Here is a 21,990-nt window from a genome sequence, read left to right as displayed (position 1 = left end):
GTTATAATTAAAACTTTAATGTTAAAAAGGAGTTCCCATATGTAAAAGAGATTGACAGTTATACACCTTTCCATAGTAATCCCATCCTCATTCCCAGCTTTTGTTACCATCTGAATGCTAGTGACTCCCAAATCTACTTATTAAACATATGTAGAGAGAAAGATGTATATGCCAGACACAGGGCTATTCATTAGGGTTACTGTAATGATTAAGACATAATCTCTCTCTCTCTCTCTCTCTCTCTCTCTCTCTCTCTCTCTCAAAGAGTTCATAGTCAGGTGGGCAAAAATGATCAGTAAGCAAGAAATTACAGTGTGATAAGACCCCAAATAGAGGCAAGCACAGAGAACTGTAAGTGTCCAAACCTTAAGGAATTGGATCATGAGAACTTCTCAGAAGAAGTGATAGCTAGTTGATATCCAAAATGTAAGCAGGCATTTTTAAGATCATTAGTTTTAAACCATTATTATGCATCAGAAACACCAAGGGAGTCTCTGAAAAATATAGATGTTAGGGCTTCATGCCCAGAGATTCTGATTTCATTGCTCTGAGGATAGGTTTTTGGCATTGTTATTTTTTTTAAGCAATTAAATAATTTTAATGGGGAGGAAGAGTTGAAAATCACTGGCTTAGGTAAAGCTGAGGATAGTCAAGTGCACTTCAAGCAGAGGTATTAGCATACTGAAAACCCTGAAAGCAGTAAGAGCACTTACCTTAGGTCCAGTTGCCTGGAAAATAGACTCTGAGGTATATATTTGCATGCAGGTTATTTATTAGGGAGTACTTTACAGAACACCACCAATAAAAGAATGAGAGAAGAGGACTGGGTAAAAGGAGAAACTGACAGAAACCTATGGGAGCCCTAGAGTTCAGAGCCATAGGAGGTTTGGAGCTGGGATATTTCAAGATTTGTTCACATCATGACAAGAAGGCTGAAACTTTGCACCCTTGCATCATCAAATGATTAGATTGGATGGCTCCTAAGATGGGCTGTGGCCTTGACAAGGCAAGTCCCTTCAACCTAGGACAATTTCAAGAGAGCATATAAGCTATAGGCTATCAGCAGCAACTGTGGGGGTGAATACATTGCTTCTGAAAAGGGGATTTAAGTGTTATATCCAATATAGGCCACCCTCAAACCACTTGGAGTCACATGATTCATATAGTAAGTCACCCCATCTGAAAAGAGCTCCTTCAAGTGTCTGGGTAGTGTCTCTTTTTGGAGAAATTTACAAGATGAAAGTAAGGCCAATGACAGGCTTTTCCAACACAGTTGGTCTTAAGGTTGAAACTGACACTCATTGTCTCCTTCTTCTACAGTCCATTCTAGATTCCTCTCACCCTAGTCTGGCACTTCTGTTGGTCTAGGTGGCTTACCTAGTGACGTGACTTGGACATTCATCCCTGAGTCCCTTGGCGCCTGGTAACCATTCCATGCTGCAGCTGCTATACTTGTTCATTTCTCAACTAAAGTCAGTAGAGTAGATTACAGGTACCAACTTTATTCTTTCTGGACCCTATTGTTTAATAGTAGCCTTACCTCCTCCTAATGATCAGGTCAATTACCCCTGCCAATATTGTGCTTCCCTTCCTTTCTTGCTAAACTCTTGGCATAAGGAGACTTAAGTTACCATGTAGTAGTCAGAGCTTATAGTGGGACTCTTAAAGGAGCAATGAGACATTCTAGGATGCACAGAGCCTAAATGTTCATAGTTGAGAATAATACATTTCTCAGCTGAGTCACTGGGACTGATAAGTGGATTACTTATCCTGGACTCACTGGGGAACAGAACCATATACTGGTCTTTGACATTGTATCCTGAAAGATGGTGCCTCATTCTCATATAGACTATCATCTGCAAGCTAGCACCTCAGCTGCTCTTTAAAAAAATTCCATCATCTCTCAGACCTACAACTTCCAATTAGTGCAGAATGTAATAGGCCCAATGGATACATGATCATGTCCCCATTGCTGCAACTGTGTTTGGTCTGAGCCTATGCTATACAGTATATACTGTGGGTAGATCAAATATTTCTGCAAACCTTCTTAAGGTGGTACTGGAAGAGACCCTGCAGGAAGGACAAGAAAGTTATCCCAGAATATGTGTCTTTCCCAGTCAAGAGGAATCACTAATTTCCAGGATAGAAAGATTACATTGTAATCAACTAACCACCAAGTAGCTGGTTGGTGTACTCTGGGTATGATGCTCATAGAGACTCAACATTGGTCTCTGTTGCTGGCAGGTTGGAGAATTAGCAGTGGCAGTAGCTTGATCAGCCTTAGTTAATGATGACCAATGCCACTGAGTCAATTCCTTGACAATGACTAGTCAGTCCATTTATGCATCCATTATGCACTGGAGTGCCTTATAACAGAAGCTGGATAACATCAACTGGCTGAGTCATTTTGTGTACTTGGCTTCTTAGTGCCTCTTCCTTGGTGATTGCTCTTTACTGGGGATTATCATGACATGCAAAGATATTCAAATTTCATCTCTTCTGCCTCTTTGCCAGACCTCCTTTTCTATGGTTTATTTTTCTCCTTCCAATTCCCCAATCAATCAAGCAGGTCACTTCCTATAAGTTCCTATTTATTCTTACCTCCAGCCATTTCTTTCTTTACCCCCATCCCACTCAAAAAGGTGGATAAACAGCTGTGACCATCTAAACGCTCTACTCATTAGGAGGATTGGCCCATATTGCTGACTCTCAGGGCACCCCTGAATGGAGCTATAGTTAGCAGCAATACATTTTCAGCTTGGACCCACATACAAAGCCAATTCACCAATGAACCCAGTTTGTCTTTTTCCTCCTATTCCAGTTGGCCAACCAACCCTTTCCACACACCTCCCCACCTCCATGCCACATGTGGCCATAGGTATGAGCTGAGAGAGAGGTGTCACTGTAACAGTAATCGATATAGAGGTCTGTGCTACCTGCAGTTTACTTGTGCCTTCTGACTTTCTTTTTTCCCAATCCAATATGTCACTTCCATCTTACAGTGGCTTTATGATTTGCTGGGTCTAAAAGACCCAGCTCATGATAGGCAGTCCTGGCTGCATGGTAAATTGATATCCCATGATTTTTTTCCTACTAGTTCCCAGGTGCATGGCAAGAATTATTTTGCAAATGATATTTTGGTCTCTAGATGTTTACTACAGATGGCATGGGTTCGCTCTAGAATCTTAAGAGTCCATCTTGCAATTTGTCAGTTGGGGCTGACCACAAACCCCAAACAACATCTTTTCCCACCGCAGATACCTACGATTAGTTCTGTAGGACCATCTGTGCCAGACTTGCTGCAAAGCCCTTTCCTGCTTTGGGCCTGAATCAAAGCAAGTAGTCTTTCTGTGTCACTTGGTGAAAGGGTTGAAACAGTATTTCCAAGTATGAAATATGCCATCCCCAGCATCCAAAAAAGGCCTTAAAAGTGTTGTGCTTCTTTCTTAAGGGTGGAAGAAGATGAGTTAATCTTAATACAAGATGCACTAGACTTTCCTTTTCTTTGGAAGGAATATTCTGGCCTGTCCTAGATGACTCTACTCCTTAAAAACATAAATGCAGAGCCCTGACTTTTCATTAGATTTCTCTTCAATCCTTTAGAGTGCAGGTGTCTTACCAAGGCCTCCAGTGTACTTGCCACTTCTTCTTCATGCAGTCCAAGTGACATGTCAATGATACAGTGGACTGATAATGTTCTGAAGAATAAAGAGTCTAGGTCCCTTTGCATTGTATTCTAACAGAGGACAAGAAAGCTAACAGCCTGGGGCAAGGCCATTATATACAGCTGTTCATTCCACATGAACACAACTACTTCTGATCCTTCTTCCTAAAAGGGATGGAAAATATCCCATTGCCAGATTAATTGCTATATATTATGGATATGAGGCTGTGTTAATCTACTCTAGCAAAGATACCTCACCCAGCATAGCAGATGTAACTGGGACTAATAGTTGATCGAGTTTGCAGAAGTCCACTATCATCTTCAAAGACCCACCTGTTTGTTTTTTGTAAAAGTCATACTAATGACCCAGATAGAGGACATGATACCAACCATGAATCCACTAGTTTGCTCACAGATAGGATAGTAATCTTGGGTGGTTGAAAGAGGCACGTGCCAGTCCAAAGACAACCAATATAGCAATTCTTCCAACTACCAAGTATGTCCATTCCAATTTTACATCTGGGAATCAGAGAAATGATTATGCAGTGAGTCCATATACCTAGTGAACTCACTGTGAGATACAACTAGACAAGGCTTCCACTTATTAATTGGCTCCTATATGCTCCTACTCTAATTGATGACACAATGATACTTTGGATATCACTGTTAACTTAGACCCTGTCTACAAATCTACTCAAGTGACTGGATTCCCATTTTCTCATGGGAAATTATTATTCTAATAGTCATAGGTACTTTGAGGAAGTACTAAGTGAATCATTACCATATATGCTTAATAAAGGGTCTCTCCCTTCTGCAGATCTATCTGACTTGTTCTTTAAGCCATGGGATGTGGGCCTGAGAGAACTGACTCAGGTTCCAGAAACTGAATAAGCGATTTTGACCTTTTTATCAGGGTAAGTTCTCTTAACCTCCTGATTATTTATCTGTGACTCCTTTGATTACATACACAGAGCATAACTTTTTTGACTGCCTGTGGTACACTGTGTTCTATTTACCATCTCCTTGGCCCTTTGTGGGTCAGGCCTCCCTGGCTATTACTCAGACTGGCTATTCATTATGATCATTGTGACTACCTTGCTTTTGATAGTGAAGTACCAGCACCTGGCCTCTATTATTTTGACATCTTCTTCATTGTTCTCAGGGTTCCCAATTCTACACCAGCATCTTCCACCATCAGCCTTAACCTACAGAGGACAGCCACTACTGAGAATTTCATTTATGCTGATGCCCTTCTCATCCCTCTGGTAAATGAAGTGTCCAGTGAACCCTTATGTGAAACATGGTTAACAGATGGATCTTCTGGTTTACATAGTACATCTACTCTAGCACACCCATTTCTCTAAAACCTTTGATCTCTTCTTTCAATATGTGCCAGAGAAGTTCTGGTATTCTTAGTGCGTACCAAAGCTTTTTCAAGCTTCTAAGAACCATTCTAGCTACATGTTAGCACTGTCTCCTGGGTCTTTGACTGGGCATTAAGTCCTCCATCAATGGAGAAAGTTCCATATAAATTCTCCCTCATCCAAATTTATGTTTTGCCCTCATTCCACCACACCTTCCACCTTGACTCAGGGTCAAGATCATACTTTCTCTCCTGGTCTTATTGATATGTGTTGGCCAGGTCCTGCAGCTCTTTAGTGTATAGTTCCTTTCTTTTGCTAGTAGACAGACCAAACACTTCCCCAGCCTGTTATGTTGTATCTTGAAGCTAGCTATTGGTCTGGTTGTCAAGAGGGAAAGTGGAGATAGATGGAGGTAGAGGGGAGGAAGGGAGCTGTGGGAGTATATGTTATGTTATTTTGCAATCTTGCAAGCAAAATGATGTGATAGCTTTTAGCATGAAGGAATAGGGTGCTTCTGTGGGTTCAGAGGAAGTTGAGGCTTCAAGATTTCCAAAGGCATCAACCCAAATAACGCTATTCCAAATCTCAGAGCCTCAGAGCCTCAGAGCCTCTTTGCAGTTAAGGCCCTGAACCTGGTGAAGCAGATTTGCCAGGCTGACAAATTAATCTTTTCTGGATACAGATACTTAAAATCACATTCTAGGTTTGGTCCTCAGATTTTCTACCCTCAGGCCTTCTGGCCCTGTCACTTTGCCCTACATTTGAGATTAATCACTCTTAGTCCTTCATTGCCTTTCTCTAATGCCTGATAACATCCAGACAAAGCCATGTGATTCCATGGTCTCTATATTTACTACTTTCCTAGAACCTCTCAATTGCCTGAGACAGTATACCTGCCAGTACATTCTTTCAGTTTCCATCCCAGTTTACCACTGATGAAAGATGTAACTTTTTCATTGTTCTAGCATTCTGGGAGTTATCAAAATTCCACTTTCTACCAGTAATGGAGTCCTTACTTCCAGCTAGGCAAAGGATAATATAGTTCAAAAATCCCACTTTAAAGCTGCTAAGACAATTCTGGTAACAACTGTTTTAGGTCAGACTTCCCAGGAAACAGACTGTGTAGCAAAGATGTGAATACAGATTTATGGAGAGGGCTCTTAGGGAAAAAAAATGGAAAGGAGGAAGAGGAGCAGGGTTAGGCAGAGGGAAATGTTTGAACAGCAATGCAGTTCCAACAAGGACTCAGCCAATCCTATGGGAGAAGTTCTGATTTGGAATGGCCTCCACAGTTGTCCATTTTGAGAATTGGGCTTTATACCCCTGCACTGACCAGTCATGATATGCAGGCTGCTTCTGGAGTGAGTTGTGACTTTCTGCATGGCATCTCCCTTTGGTAGAAGGCAATTCCTTCAGAAATTCTCAGCTATCAGTGGACAGCAGTCAGCACTTCTGGTAGTTGTGAATATGCCTTGATCTCAAAGGAAAGATGTTAGGGGGGTGGGGGGGGTACACAGGATCTATCAGAGCATGTGTTTTTGCCAAACTGTAAGTAGTTCAGTAGGGCTCAAGACAAAGTATGAGAGGGAGAGGGGCATATGATAAGGCCAAATGTGTAAGCAGTTACCAGATCAGAGCCTTTGTCTTGCAATGCAGCCTCCAAAGAATAGCAATGCCCAATGGGTACTTGGACATAAAATCTGAAGTTCAAGAGAAAGATCTTGATATAGAAGAGTTACTTATGTCTGAGACATTGAAGTTGAGGGTTATTAGGGAAAGCCAGTTATTTGAGTTTGAATTCCAGCTCTATCTATATTACATCAAGTCTTCTGAACCTTAGTTTTCTCGTCTATAAAATCTTCACAGGGTTGTTAGGAAGAATGAGTGGAATGATTCATACAAAGCACTTAAACAGAGCTCTGAAAACATGAAACCTGTACATGGCATACTAAACCATTTCCAGCTTTGTTCTCTCTCTAGTCAACCAAAGAATTGATCCTGAACTGACAAAACTTCTGTCACTATTTATGCTTTAAAAATATCTATAAGTGTGTGAGCATGGTTGAAGGGAGCTTTATTATGCACTATTTGTCTTTCATAGCTAGAAACACTGAGGTCTGAACTGTTAAGCTCTTTGGTTGAAGTCCCACTGCAGGATGAGTCAGGATAAACAATTCAGATCCTTAAACTCCTCATGCCATTGGGCTCTGTAACCAACAAACTCATAACCTACTGGGAAAAGAAAAGGACACTGATGTATCATGTTAATTCTGTAACAGATGAAAGGAACTTCAGGGTCATCTTTCTGAGATGATTGCCCAGGGGTTGGGCCCCAGGTGTTGAGAAGAGCAGATATTATAAGGTTTATTGAGAAGAATGTGACAGGGATGCATTATCAGGTGACAGGGTGATGAGGTGGGTGATAAGATTGCAAGTCAGCTCTGAGGTCAGCCTCAGGTTGAAGGAGGCAATGTGTGTGACACCCTGGTGGATGTGAAGAATTTTTAGTGACTTCTCTTTGCACTGAAGAGATGAGCTGATGAGCTTCCAGTTTAAGGCAGCAGCCTCCCTCTCCTGGGTCTAATCAGTTTCTAGGTTCCCGCCTTTCTATGGTCCCTTTTTTAACATGAATATTTTAAGGAGGGAGGGTGGAGAAGCAGTCCTGGAAATCCCAGCTTTGTCATGTTTCAAGACAAAGCTACAGATATAACATAGGCATCCAAAACGTACTATGGGGAGAAGGGACAGACGCACTGAAAAGAGATGGATTGGCTGGAGGGAGAAGAGGAGGAGAGACATGACTGGCAGCAACTATCAAACAGAAAGACTTATATCTGTTTTCTGAGAAAAGAGGAGGCAAGGTGAAAGCAGAGCTTGCTAAATATAAATGTCAGCTGCAAGCCTGAACTGCAAAGTAGTGAAAATAGTCCTTGATAGAAAAGAAAAACACTCACCAAACTCCCCTTTATTGCCATGAGGTTTTCTTTTTAATTATTATTGTACCTTCTCTTTTTGAGGTAGAGAATGAGAAATTTGTAAATAATAGAAATCAGGGCTTCTCCCTCCATCCTACTCCAAAAGCCAAGAGTTAAACATTTAGGAGAACACAACTGATAAGAATCATACGGAAAGTTTGTTGAATATTCATTTCTGTGGACGCATCTACAAAGATTCTAATCTAATGGGTCTGCAGTAGCATCCAGGACTATGCATTTTTAGCAAACTCCCTAGTGATGCTGATGTGAGGGGTCCAATGATCATACTATGAAAAACATTATTCTACATGGTCAGTGCCCACCCCAAACTTAACCCAACACTCAGGGGCATCTAGAGCAAAAAAATATATGTTTACATGGCCAATCCAAATAAATCTGGATAAGAACAGTACTATCAGTATAAACACTTCTTTTCCTTGAAGGGTTTCTTCTAAATTAGGAATCTATAGGGGCGCCTGGGTGGCTCAGTCGATTAAGTGTCTGACTTTGGCTCAGTTCATGATCTTGTGATCTGTGGGTTTGAGCCCCAAGCTGGGCTCTGTGCTGACAGCTCAGAGCCTGGAGCCTGCTTCAGATTCTGTGTCTCCCTCTCTCTCTGTCCTTCCCACACCTCCCTCTATCTCTCTCTAAAATAAATAAATATTAAAGAAAATTATAAACTAGGTATCTATAAAGGATAGCTCTTTCCAGAACAAAGGGTAGTCTCCCTCCAAATCAATTCCCATTTCATTCTTAGAAGGTAACTTTTTAAGGCAGAAGCTTTATTCTTACTTTCAAAAAATACTAAAACTTAGTCTATACTCTGTTACAGGGATAGTGTCAGATCCTAGACCAAGATCACTTTCCTCATTTCCCAAAAGCACTGGGAACTACCAGATCCCTTAACAAAAAGGGTAAACTATTTTTCTCCCCAAATAATGGGGAATGGAAACAGAAAATGGACAGGATTGCTTCATCAGGGATTATTTTTTTCTCATAATTTTTCTTTTTCTATTCAGTTTTATTTTTAAATAATAATATTAGGCCAAATTTAATTTCTGTCTTAGTTTATAACCATCCAGGGAAGACTAATACTGCATTAGTAGTTTGATAAGGAAAGCTTGATTCAGAGTTGACCTTTTAATAACTCAAGAGTTGTAAGGGTTAGGCAATAACAAATGAAAATAGAAATGCCTCCTGGGGCACACTACTGAGACTGTGATCTTCAGTTCTGAGAGGTTCTCAGAGAGTACCCATCTATCTTTGTGCATCCAGGCCCTTTGAATCTGGGACAGGCATTGGAAGGCTCATGTCAAATCATTCCATTTCATATTCAAAAGGGCTCCAGTATCTTTGATCTTTGTAAGTGGAAGAAACTTTGTCTTGAATCCAAATCCCCTTCCAAATGCTACACCATTTCTTTTCTTTCTTTTATAAGCAACTTCTTTTAAAAAAATTCCCCTTACTTGCTGTCTCCCCTTATTGCCATCTATTTAGTTGTCAACTCAGTGCAGCCAAATTTTCAACCCACCTCTGCTCTGAAACCCTTCTTGTTAAGGTCACCAATGCTTTCAAATCCAACAGTTACATCTCTTACATATCTAACTTGACTTCTCAACAACAGTCAACACAGTTACTGTTATCCTCTCTGACACCATCCTCTTGGTTTTATCCAACTTTATGGCATTTCTTTATTAGATTCGTATTTGTTAGCATTTCCTCCTCGGCTTGCCTGGCCTCCTCTAAATATAGGAATTCTTTGGCCCTCTGGTCTATCTCCATTCTCCCAGGTGATCTCATCCAGCTGTATAATTAAAACACCATCTACAGCCCAATTAATCCACAATTTACATTTCCAGTTCTGACCCCTTCTCTGCATTACAACCTAATGTATTCAACTTCCTACATAAACATATTAGATCCAATGAAACTCTCATTCCCTCCAAATATTATATCCCAAATCTTCCTGTAGTACATTATCCCCACTCACCCAGTTGCACGGCCCAAACCCTAGTTGTTATCTTTGATTCTTTCTCCTTTTGTCACTGCCTGTATCCAATCTCTAACTGCACTGCCTCACCTTACTGCAAGCTACCAGCACCGTTCAACTACACTGCTGCATTATCTCCTAGACATCACTTTGCTGGTGTCCTTGCCTCCCAATAATCAACTCTGTACAAAGCATCAGAGTGGTTGTTTTAAAATCACATAATGCTCCTTTGCTTTGAACTGGCTTCCGACCTCCTCCTATGGTCTCAAGACCCTATGTGATTCTGTCCTTTCCAGAACGCTCTCTTTCTCCTGCTTCAGCCACATTAATCTTTTATTAATTTTCTTTGAAACTTCAAGCTCATTTCCACCATAGGGTTTTCAACCTTGGCTTCCTCTGTCTAGACCAACCTCTCCCTGTCTCTTCATGTGATCAACTAGTTCTCATCATTTGGATCTTGGTTCAATTGTCATTTCCTCCAAGAGGCATTCTGGCCACCCCAGGTAAGATGGACATTTTACAGTCAGATACCCTATCACATCACCTTGTTTTGTCTTTTGTGTAGCACATATCATGACCTGAAATCCTGTTCATTTGTTGATGACCTATCTCTCATGCCCACTAGATGGTAAGTTCCATGACAGCAGTAACCAGTGTTTTGGTTAGTGCCTGGGAGATAACAGGGACATAAAAAATATTGAGTTTTAAATTTTATAATGATTATATAAATCATGAATTATATTCAAAGCTGTACAATGTTGGCAATGAATACGCCCTTTAGAATTTCTTCTATTTTCATGTGGTAGTGCATCCTGGTTGAGCCCTACCTAAAACTCAGATTATCTGAAGGACTATCATAAATTACTGGGTGGGAAGCTTCTTGGTGTCTGTTTCATTGATTTTCACTAATGGAAAATATCTTTAAAAAGAAAGTTTGTAAGAAAATCCAAAGAATTCAGGAGCAGCTATAGAGTGGGAGTAATGAGGTGAAAGAGGGAAGACTATTTCTCAGCCAAATCTAAAGCACTAGGGACCAAGTCTATGTGGAAGGGAGTTACCAGAAGAAGCAAAGAGAGCTGGTTGGTTTTGTTTTTGTTTTGTTTTGCTTTGTTTTTAGAAATATGGTAAAGCAGAAAAACACAAACAATGTTGATTCAATGCCCAGGTAGCAAAGTGGGACACTGCATTGGGAAAAGGGTATCTCAGCATCTCTTTTCACTTGTGGCACCCAGTGTACTGTGGAAAACACTGATCTCCATGGCATTTCAAGAGTGTGTAGTTTTGGGAGACCTTGGAAACAGTCCTCTGGGCAGAAAGTCAGAGTCCTTCCTTCTTGATTCTGCTTCCTTAGGATTAGCTCTTATCTTAGGCCACCATGCTTATAAATGGCTATAGCAGAACCAGACACTACATAGTCTCTCATTCATGTCCTCAGGAAGACTGTGAAAGTTCATTGCTATGAGTTCTAGGAAAAAAATATCACTCTATCTCCTCAGCTTTGACTCAATCAAAGGAGATGGACACCCCCTGAACTAAGATTGGGAACAGAGAGATGACTGTGGCAAGTGATTTCTTTTCACTCATTCATTCTTCAGCACTTATTGAGCACCTACCATGTTCCTGGCACTCATCTAGGTGCTAAATATGGCATGGGGAACAGCATTCAAAATCCCTTAAATTATAGCAAAATGCCCAAGATTTCAAAGACACTTACTTATGGCTCTATCTTGGGTAATCCACTCATTTTCTGGAAATGGGGGTTGTACCCAGGGTGTCTCTTCCACACTAAAGGAAAGAGGAAGGAACCCTTCGGCTGTCAGTTCTCCTCATTTGTAAGTCTTGCATGATGTGACTCGCCTGCTACACAGAGCCACACTCACCCGGGGCAACCACAACCTTTCCCCTGAATTCAGAGGCTGTCAGCTGCTGCAACTATTTGCTTTACCCACTATCCAAGCATATGCGTGGATGGAAAGGAGACTTCGAGAGCAGAAGCACGGATGATGGGGTTATGGCTTCCTCTAGACACTGGAGAAATTTTGTCTGTGCCCTCCTGACAGAGAGGCATTCACTGCATTTTAATATAATGCTATTCTCCACAGATATTTCATTTTCAGGCTAGTGGAAAAGTGAGGCATCAGAAGGGAGAATGCTGATGGAGGTTTGGGTAAAGAAAAGAGAGCTGATAAACATTTCCCTTCTGAAGCAATATGAAAACACCCACATTAAGGATAAGTAGCTTGCCTGAGAAAAGTCAAAGTCAAAATGAAGTACGAATTATTGATTTTCAGTAAGTCAGGAACTAACATTCTACTTTTACCCCCACTCCATGTTCTCTAATTTTGGCACTAATTCAACAGTCTCTTTCAGGTCCAGAAGCCTACCTTTAAAATATCACTCTATATTTTCCTTTTATCTTCCTTCCTCATCCTCTCTTTTCATATTTTCTCTCCTCTTTTATCCTCTCTCCCCCTCCCATTTTCATTTCTCTCATTCTCTTGCTCCTCTCTTCTCCCCTCTTTTTGCTTTAGGATGTATCCTAGCAACAGCTATTTCAATTTAGAAAGGATGGGAAGGGCCACCGGTGTTGCCAAGGTTACCAGTATTTCCTGCTGTCATTGGAGGAAGTAACCTGTGTGTCGATCACAATGGAATCAGATACCCTGACACCTTTCTTGCTATGCTGCCTGTCTCTTGAATGAGAGAGTCTTCCATATCAAAAAGTTTTACTAAACTGTCTCACAGTGTCATGGATGTTTTCATTTAGTGATAAATTATTCTATAACCTAGATGTTTATAGAAAAGTGTAGGGAAATATAAAATGGTAAAATGACAATAGTCATTTTAGACATCATTTTGACATCATTTTAGAGGGCAGCAATTCTATTCATCTGAGATATACTGTCAGATTTCCAAAAACAAGATAACAATATTGTTGGCCAGTAGAGCCCATTTTATGATAATGACTCAATATCAGATACATTTGCCCTTTAAAAATATAATAATCATGGTAATTTGTACCAATATACCGTCATTTAGGTGCTATATCCACTTAAAAGATAAAAATCTTTTTAAAAATTTCTCCAAATTAACTACCATCATAAAAAATTAAAAATTCATTCAGTAGGACCTTTTTTATTTGTCATAAAATGATAGCCATTAGTGTCCAGGAACTAATTCAAAGATTATTTACATCAGGCCCAAAGCATAAGGCCCAGAAGACCCAAGACCAACCTCCAGGTGTGGCCCCAGTTCTGAACTCACATTGCCCAGATGAGTCAGGCTAAAATATCTATGAGTTTTCTTTGTCATAGAACCTTATAGAGGCATACCCCTTACAAAACCCTCATAATTCCTTATTTCATTCCCACAGTGGCTATGTGAGGATGCACTTTCCCCATTTTACAGATGATCAAACTAAAAGCCAGGGAGTTTGAGTGAGTTAAGTGGCAGAAGACCTGGCATGAAGACTTCTGATTTGTAAGTCATTGTATAGCACTTGTCTTCCACCATATGTGGATGATATAGAACCTATGCATGACCTCTTCCCCTACTAGTTTGTCCTGGAAATATTTCCCGCATAAATCACTTGCACACGAATCCTCCTCTGGAATCAACTTCTGGTTGGGGAACCCAACTCCTGCAACTCTTAACAGAGTGCTTTCCCCATCCATGGCTCCAGCTCTCACTATTCCCTTCCCTTGGCCCTTGGGAGTGGGGAATGATTCCCATTGTTGCTAGCCCCAGGGTGTTTTAACAGTCTTGGTGGTTCCATTAACTCTGCTCACACTCACTCTTTAGTTCTATAATTGAAGTCTCATGAGGTACCTTAGTTTGTTTCTGTTTAATGCATATACCATAACTGTTAGAGCCTCTTAACTGATCTCCCCTTTCACTCCCTTTCACTCCCTTCTCTCCTTCAATCCATTCTCCATAGACTGGCTAGAGGATATTTTAAATCACATCATTAGATCATATCATTCCCCACTTAAAACCATTAATGGATCCCCACCATGCACAGATAATGTTCACATTCCCTGCCATCATATAGGAACTCTTTCATGCTTCAGCTGACATCTTCAGCCACAACGCTGACCACTTCCTTCCTAATCTACTTACATTGCAGCAATACCAAACTACATATAATTCCCAACACAGATCACGGTTGCATCTTACCTCTGTGGTTTGGTTCAACTCATGCTTCCCTCATAGTGTAGCATGCTCTCCTCTCCTCCAAACATCACTAATTGATTCCCTAGTTCAAGCCAGTGTCATCTCTCCAGGAAGAGTGTGGTTGCTTCAAGACAGAGATAATTCATTTATTAATTTGTAGGCTATCAGTTTCATCTTGACACAGAATAGAAAGCATGTTGAATGACTGGTCTTTCAAGGAGTGAAAATAGCTACTACTGCACTACAACACCTTTGCAAACCCTCAATTATCATTGAAGATATCTTTGAAAAGTGAACCAGTAATGTTAATAATTGCCACTTACTTCTGCCTACTCTGTACCACTTAATGTATAATATTATTATTTAATCTTCACAACAAATATAAGGTATTGTTATTTTTTTTTTCTTTTTTAAGATGAGGACAATAAAGCTCAGAAAGATAAGAAATGTTCCTTAGGTCACACAGCTAATAAGGGGTGGACTTGGGATTTGAGTCCTTCCGTGTCTATCTTCATTCCCAGGACTGTGTTCTCTCCTTTACAGAGAAGCATCCATGTCATAATGTAAAGCAGAACTGGGCAAAGCCCTCACTCCACTTCTATTCCCAGCATCCAGGTCACCATGAAGAAGAGGGACACTCAGTGGTTTCACACATTCATGAACGGCGCTATAAATACTGTATATGTGCATCTATTTCTAGCCATTTTAGATGACATTTTGTTTGGTGGCATTTCATCTAAAGAGATGGTGGAGCAAGAGACAGATATTTACACAGGACAAATAAATCCTTACTATATACTATACACAATAAAACACCCATGGAACATTACTTCCCTGCAAGAGCTACTACTACTGCCTGAATTCCTGTGAATGTATTTCACTGGTTCTCTTTAGGACTCAGCAAGGCCCTGATCACATGCTGATCACACACAGAGAGCCAGATTCAGACAATTAAAGTCGTGATTTGTTTTTGCTCCCATCAAAACTTGATAACTAAATGGTAGCAGTAGTTAATGTAGCATTTTATAAGCAACAGTGAATTACCCATGGTTAGTGACTAATAATAAATTAGTATGATTATACTCAACACAGACAAAAAATGTCTACAGATGGGAGCTAATGTCACAAGCATGAAAAAGAGAAAGTCGGAATCAGGTTACACAAAATCACGGAACAGGCAACTTGAAAAAACAGATCTGTCTCCTTTTGACTTCTGCTTAGGTCAGAACCTCCTTGACCACTGCATGATGTGGCCACCACAATGGCGAAATGGCTCTTCTCTGCCTTCTCTCTCACCCCAATGAAGGGACCAGCTTATATAGGTTCTGCCTAGGACTTCACTGGTTTTAGTACAGAAAATTCTGTATTTATTACTTAAATTTGGCTTCCAGTTATGGTAACTGTGGTAGGCAGAATAACGGCTTCCCAAAGATATCTGAATCCTATTCCCTGGAATCTGTGACTATGTTACCTTACATGGCAAAAGGACTTTACAAATATGAGTAAGAATTGTGAAGTGAAAAGATTAGCTTGGATTATCCAGTTGGGCCCTACCTAATCACATTGTCCTTAAAATCAGAGTTTTTTCTGGCTGTAGTCAGAGAGACATGAATGACAGAAGAATGGTCACAGAAATGCACCATTACTGGTTTTGAAGACAGAGGAAGCTTCTAGAAACTGGAACAAGCAATGAAATGAACTCTCGTTAAGCCTTCAGAAAGAAACAGCCCTGCTATACTTTGATTTTAGCCCAGTGAGACCCACACTGGAATTCTGATCTATAGAACTGAAAAGAGAATAAATGTGTTGTTTGAAGCTGTAAGTCTGTGGTAATTTGTTTTGGTAGCAGTAAAAACACTAATGCAGTAACCACCTCATCCTGGTTTGCCCAGGACTGTTCAGTTTTAAAACTAAAAATCCCACATCCTGGAATTCCTTCAGTCCTGGACAAACCAGGACTGTTGTTCACTCTACCCTCATTTCTCATTCCCAGGGTTGGGCTGTAGAATTCTCCACGGATACTTAGGTACCCTCCAATGAAATTATCTGGCTTCTCAAAAGATGCCCTAAAGCAACAATTCTCAAACATTAGTGTGAATCAGAATCACCTGGAGGGTTTGTTAAACCAGATTGCTAGGCCTACCCCCAGAGTTTCTGATTCAGTAGATCAAGAATGAAGCATGAGAATTTGCATTTCTAACATCTCCTCAGTACATAATGATGTCCTTCTGAGGCCTATACTTTTAAACCACTGTCCTAAGAGACAAAAACCTCTGGGGCAACCATGAATAGAGTTTCATCTGCCCATGTGCCAGGCATAGATAAAAATGAGATGGATTTGTGGGCAGGTATCAACTGTTAGAGCTGATCAAACACACAAGTCTGAATCTTCTTGATCTGCTAGAGCACATGTGAAAGACTTTCATTTCTGTCTTTGATAAACTTTGGCCCCTGGGCAAGTGACCTACTACTCTGACTCTCTGAATAGGAGCTAACCCATGTAAAGCACCTGGCATGGTGTCTGTCATATGACACTGCTCAATACACGATAGTCACATAAGAAGCCAATCTTTTCCAAAATATCACTCACACAGCTCACACACCTAATGAGAATGTGGAATGGGGAGGTGGGTATTTGCCATTGAACTTTGGTGTGAAGATCTGAAGTCTTGGTTATACTATTCAAATTCAGCAATATTCCCACCACAAATTCAAAAATACTGATTTCCAGGATTCTCTTATTTTTCATTCATTCAAAAACATGTTTGAAACAACTCTTATGTACAAATAACCAAGTTAAATGTTGTAGTCCTTTCCAAGTGTAGGGTTCATCAATTATTCAACAAATATGTATTAAGGGCCTACATAGTGTGGCCAGACACTATTGTAGGTGCTGACATTACAATGGGCAAGAAGACAGAAAAGATCTCTGCTCCCACAGAACTCATGTTTTAGGGAAGCTAAACAGCATGCAAAAACAGAGGAGAAAAGAGGTGAATGAGAATGTCAGTGGTCTCATGTATTATGACAAGATAAAACTGGCCAGGGATTGCCTTATAATAAAAAGGTAGTTCTGGATGTCCTCTATAAGAAGGTGGTATTTGAGTTGAGATCTGAATAACTGGGAAAATCATTGCAATCAGAGGAATAGCTAGAATAAACTAAGAAGGAATGAGCTTGGTACATACAAGAAGTGGCCAAAAGAAGAACAATGTGAATGGATCATAGTGCACAATGGGGAGAGACAGGACATGGAAGGATTCTGTGATTCTATGATGTTGTAGATCCTGGACTGCCATGGATTATCTTTGGCAGCAGGAAGCTTTATTAGGTGGAAAAAAAACAACAACAACTGATTTTAAGGTATATATCCCATACATGGTTAGTTTTTTTATGTCCGTTATTCTGATGGCTAATCTGGTTTTGGCTTGTAGGAGGCATATGTTATTGTCAATCAAACTTTTCTTTTTCCTCTTTTTCTAGAAAAGTCAGCAGTTCTCCTATTCCTACAGTTTGGTTGGTTGGGGTAAGATTCCAATCAGAGTGTTACCCTAGCCACAGGGATGTAAATAGCATAGGCAAAACCAATCAGAAATTTTCTTGGGATTTTTCTAACTAAAATTAATGGGAATAGCTCTTCTTCCTCACAAGTTATGAAGCTTTAAAGATAAAAACCTGAGGCAGCTTATAGACACGGTTGCAGCCTCATGGGGAGAGCTGGTGTTAATGAGTGAAAAGAGAGAAGTAGAGTTGAAGTATGGGGAGACAGATATGGAAATCTGAGGTCCTCATTTGCCTAGATGAAGACCACAGGACCTATACTTCCCCCACTATTGCCACAGTTTGGTTCTCTGAGCAAAAAATTCCTCTATGGTTTTAAGATAGCTTGAGTAGAGCTTCCATCATTTCAACTGAGCTGTTACACTATTCATGACTTCACCTTGAACCTGGGTGTTTCCCAATTCCTGTCTGCCTGGTCTTGTCACAGCCTCCCCAGGCACCCAACCTCTGTTTATATGCAGCTTTCCTTGATTCTCCCTATTTGGAAAGGGGTATAACATAGTTGTTAGAACCTGAGCTTTAAAGATACAGATTTGTGACTGAACTCCAGCTCATGTTAGACTAACTACCTGGCCTAAGTCAAGTTTAACTGATCTGAGTTCCAGTTCCCTCACCTGTAGGGAAATGGAAATAATAAGAGTGCTTGCCCCCCAAATTAAGTACAATTTTTTTTGAATTGGGGTGGGGAGTGCAGGGGTTAAGTGAGATAATGAAAGTAAGGCACACAGCACCATAAATGGTAGCCTTTATTATAACTCAGCATTCAGTGCCCCTTCTCTTTGGGGTTTGCTTTCTGCTGCTGGCCAAATGGAATAAAATTGCTTCATCATTTTCATTTTCTCCCCCACTACTGCCTTGTTGCCTGGATTATCAGTCCATAATCTATAAAAGAAAAATTGGGCTGTGTCCCCATGCAGATATAAGTAAAACTGAGGTGTGTGCCCCCTCCAAGTGCAGGTGCTGTGTACTTGAGATCACTGATGCTATTGTAAGACACTGTGTCACTGCTCTGACATGAGAAAGGGTGAGATTGGCTACACACAGTTTTACAAACTGGTAGGTGTTTGGAATTGAACTATGAAGCTGTTCTACTATTCAGAGTGTTGACAAGATAATATATGCAAAGCATTTGGTTTGCTTGAAAGACAGGTAGGAGCAAAATACAAAGTAGGATTAATTATTGATTATTTGAGGGAAGGAGAAATAGGAAAGCAGAGACACATACTTCTCTCTTGGCATATTTTACATTCTGCCTTGTGTTGCAATTATTTCCCTATCAAGATTATAAACTCTGAGATGAGAGCTTTGCCTTATGAATTATTGTATCTCCTATAATCTCTGGAAAATAGGTTTCCAACAAATGTTGGTTAAATGAATCTTGAATGAATAATTGGAATATATGGTTAATAACAAAACAACATTTACTTTGTGTGAAATAAATAAGCAAGTAAGAAGGCAGTGTGATATTGTGAGAGAAGAATTTTTAGGTTCAAATCCAAGTTCTTCCATTCATTGGTTTTATAAACTTAGGTCAATACTTGATAGATTTTATCTTTTTTTCATCTAAATAATAGGAAGTTCAATGCCCACTTGGCATATCTGTGGTGAGGATTAAGTATAACAATGCCCAGAACTGCTATAAATTATAATTATTAGTAGAATTTTAATGTATTAAGTTATATTCTAGGTAGTTCTGTTTGTTTCCCTCTGGTTAACCAAGTTACCTCGCTGAATGGCCTTGATCAGATGCTTCCTTAAAATGGCCTGTTTCCCTCAATTACAACTGGAGAACATTGCATCTTAAACTATTTTTCTTTCTCTTATTTTAAATGTAATTAAATCAACATTCTAGGCCAAGTTTTAAAAAAACAAGACTTCACACTTACTGTACTACAACTAGGCATATCTCCTGCTTTGGTCAGGCATTCCAGATGGCTGCTGCATTCCCTTGGCTGTTCCTTTGCTTGTGAGGTTTTTCTGGGATTGAGTTTGTTCTTAAGAGGCATCAAAGACCCTTGATAAAACATGGCAGGTGTTCTTTAAAATGCTTTTTAAATTTATCACTCAGTTAAAAAATGCATAGGAAGAAAATAAATCTGTTTGTGGATCCAACTCAGGAAGAAACTAGAGTGATAGCACAGATAATTCACCCGTTAAGTTGCTCACTAGGCCCAGCAAACTCTTAATCCTCCAGATATTTTTCGCTTGACTTAGGAAGGCAGCAAAGTATTGCCACCCCCACCTTCCATGATGAATGCTCCATATAACGATCAAATCACCCACTTCTTAATTCTAGGTCAATTTCAGAGAATTTCTGATGGGCTACTAGATGGAAAATTCAGGGTTTGGGAAAGGTGAGGGAGGGAGGGATGGATGGAGAGCTTCTAGTAGGCTGGACTTAAGAGTATAGCTCATAAAAAATAATCACATACCGATGATGGGCAACCTTTCCAGTGACATGTCTTTTTTGTACCACAGTATGGTAAAAAGAAATCATTGTTTTCAGTTTTGAAACACCACACAGGGGATGCCTGGCTGGCTCAGTTGGTAGAGCATGTGACCCTTGATCTTGGGATTGTGGGTTCAAGCCTCCTGTGGGATGTAGAGATTACTTAAAAAAAAAAAAAAGTTGAAGTACACACAAAACTAGTGTCCCAGGTACAGGGCAAAGGGAATCTATGAAAAACACTCCTCTGTTTCTTCTTTACTCTCACACAATTACCGCACAATACTTCTGACACCAGATGTGTGGGCTTTCCACACATCAGTCAATTCTCTGACACCAGTGAGGTGTCCTACAATTCAATACAATTCTGACACTAACCTGGAGTTAGTGTGTATCCCACAGGTGAAGGGCTCAGACTTACAAGATTGCCCCAACTTCAAACACCAACTGTAAGTCCCCAAGTTATCACCTATATTTTTAATTTTGTTTTTTAAGTAGGCTCATGCCCAAGGTGGGACTCAAACTCATGACCCTGAGACCAAGGGTCAGATGCTCCACCAACTGAGCCACCCAGGCACCCCTGTCACCTGTACTTTTGACCAACTGGCTTTAAATAGGGATTCCCATGACCCCTCCTTGGGTTCAATAATTTGCCAGAAAGGCTTATAGAGCTCAGAGAAACTCTCATTTACATTTAATGGTTTATTATCAAGGATATAATAAGGGGTACCTGGGTGGCTCAGTTGTTTACGTGTCTGACTTCAGCTCAGGTCATGATCTCATTGTCTGTGAGTTTGAACCCCATGTGAGGCTCTGTGCTGACAGCTCAGAGCCTGGAGAAACTTCAGATTTTGTGTCTCACTCTCTCTCTGCCCCTCTCCTGCTCATGCTGTGTCTGTCTCTCTCTCTTTCAAAAATAAATAAACATTAAATTTTTTTAAAAAAAGATATAATAAAGAATATGAATAAATAGCCAGGTGAACAGATACATAGAGTGAGGTCTAGAAAAGTGCTGAGCTCAGGAGCTTCTCGGTCCCTGTGAAGTTAAGGTGTGCCACCCTCCTGGCATATAGACCTGTTCACCACCCCAGAAGCTCTCTAAACCTGGTACTTGGGGATTTTTATGGAGGCTTCATCATGTAGGAAGAATGGATCATTAACTCAATCTCCAGCTCCCCTCTTCTTCCTGGAGGATGAGGGGTAGACCTGAAAATTCCAACCTTCTAATCATAGCTTGGTCAGTCTGGCAACCAACCGTCATTCTGAAGCTGTCTAGAAGCCCACCAAGAGTCACCTCATTAGAGCAATAGACATTTCTAAATTCCAAGAGATTTAGGAGCTCTGTGTCAGGAACTTGGGTCAAAGACCAAATATTAGAACAAATGTTCCTACTACTCTTATCATTTGGGAAATTACAAGGATTTTAGGAGCTTTGTGCCAGGAACTGGAGATAGAGACCAATATATATTTTTTCTATTATTTCACAAAATCTAACTACTCTATAAATAAAGCACAAAAATGAGAGTTGATACAGATGAAATGGGAAAGAGTCCTTTAGATTCTGTCTTTGATCAATTTTCCAAAGTCAGTCTCCCCTGAGCAAACAATTGGTCAAATGACCAGCTAAAAGAATACATGTGCTGTCTGGTTTTTATTTGGTCTTTATACAATGTTTTAAGAAATGTCCAATTTGTCTCTGACCAAACTCCCTTCTGCTACAGCTGGAGACAGCAGAGAATAGTTTTTGTAAGCTTTCCTGAGCCACAGCTGTGATGAAGGACCTTTCCCAAAGCCAGAAGTTCTGTGACCTGATCTAC

At 40.3% G+C, this 21,990-nt stretch overlaps 2 long non-coding RNA genes across 5 annotated transcripts in view; one reads left to right on the top strand and one right to left on the bottom strand.

The window, feature by feature from the left end:
• LOC132684177 (uncharacterized) overlaps positions 1–21,990 on the bottom strand; it is a 406,296-nt gene that overhangs the window by 148,782 nt on the left and 235,524 nt on the right. For both annotated transcript variants that reach the window (XR_009612601.2, XR_009612599.2), the window contains exon 3: positions 14,170–14,290. This is a non-coding gene — a long non-coding RNA (uncharacterized LOC132684177). The remainder of the gene's footprint in view (positions 1–14,169; positions 14,291–21,990) is intronic.
• Positions 1–21,990, top strand: part of LOC132684178 (uncharacterized) — a 115,739-nt gene that overhangs the window by 3,912 nt on the left and 89,837 nt on the right. Inside the window, exons 2-4 of one of the 3 annotated variants that reach the window (XR_009612603.3) lie at positions 4,482–4,578; positions 4,827–4,929; positions 13,367–13,473. This is a non-coding gene — a long non-coding RNA (uncharacterized LOC132684178). Of the gene's footprint in view, positions 1–4,481; positions 4,579–4,826; positions 4,930–13,366; positions 13,474–15,745; positions 15,982–21,990 lie in introns of those variants that run through there. The other 2 variants (XR_009612604.3, XR_009612602.3) reach the window with 2 other exon arrangements.

This window comes from Panthera onca, chromosome C2, assembly GCF_046562875.1.
Source record: "Panthera onca isolate mPanOnc1 chromosome C2, mPanOnc1 haplotype 2, whole genome shotgun sequence".
NCBI lineage: Eukaryota > Metazoa > Chordata > Mammalia > Carnivora > Felidae > Panthera > Panthera onca.
This window is presented reverse-complemented; position numbering and strand designations above follow the sequence as displayed.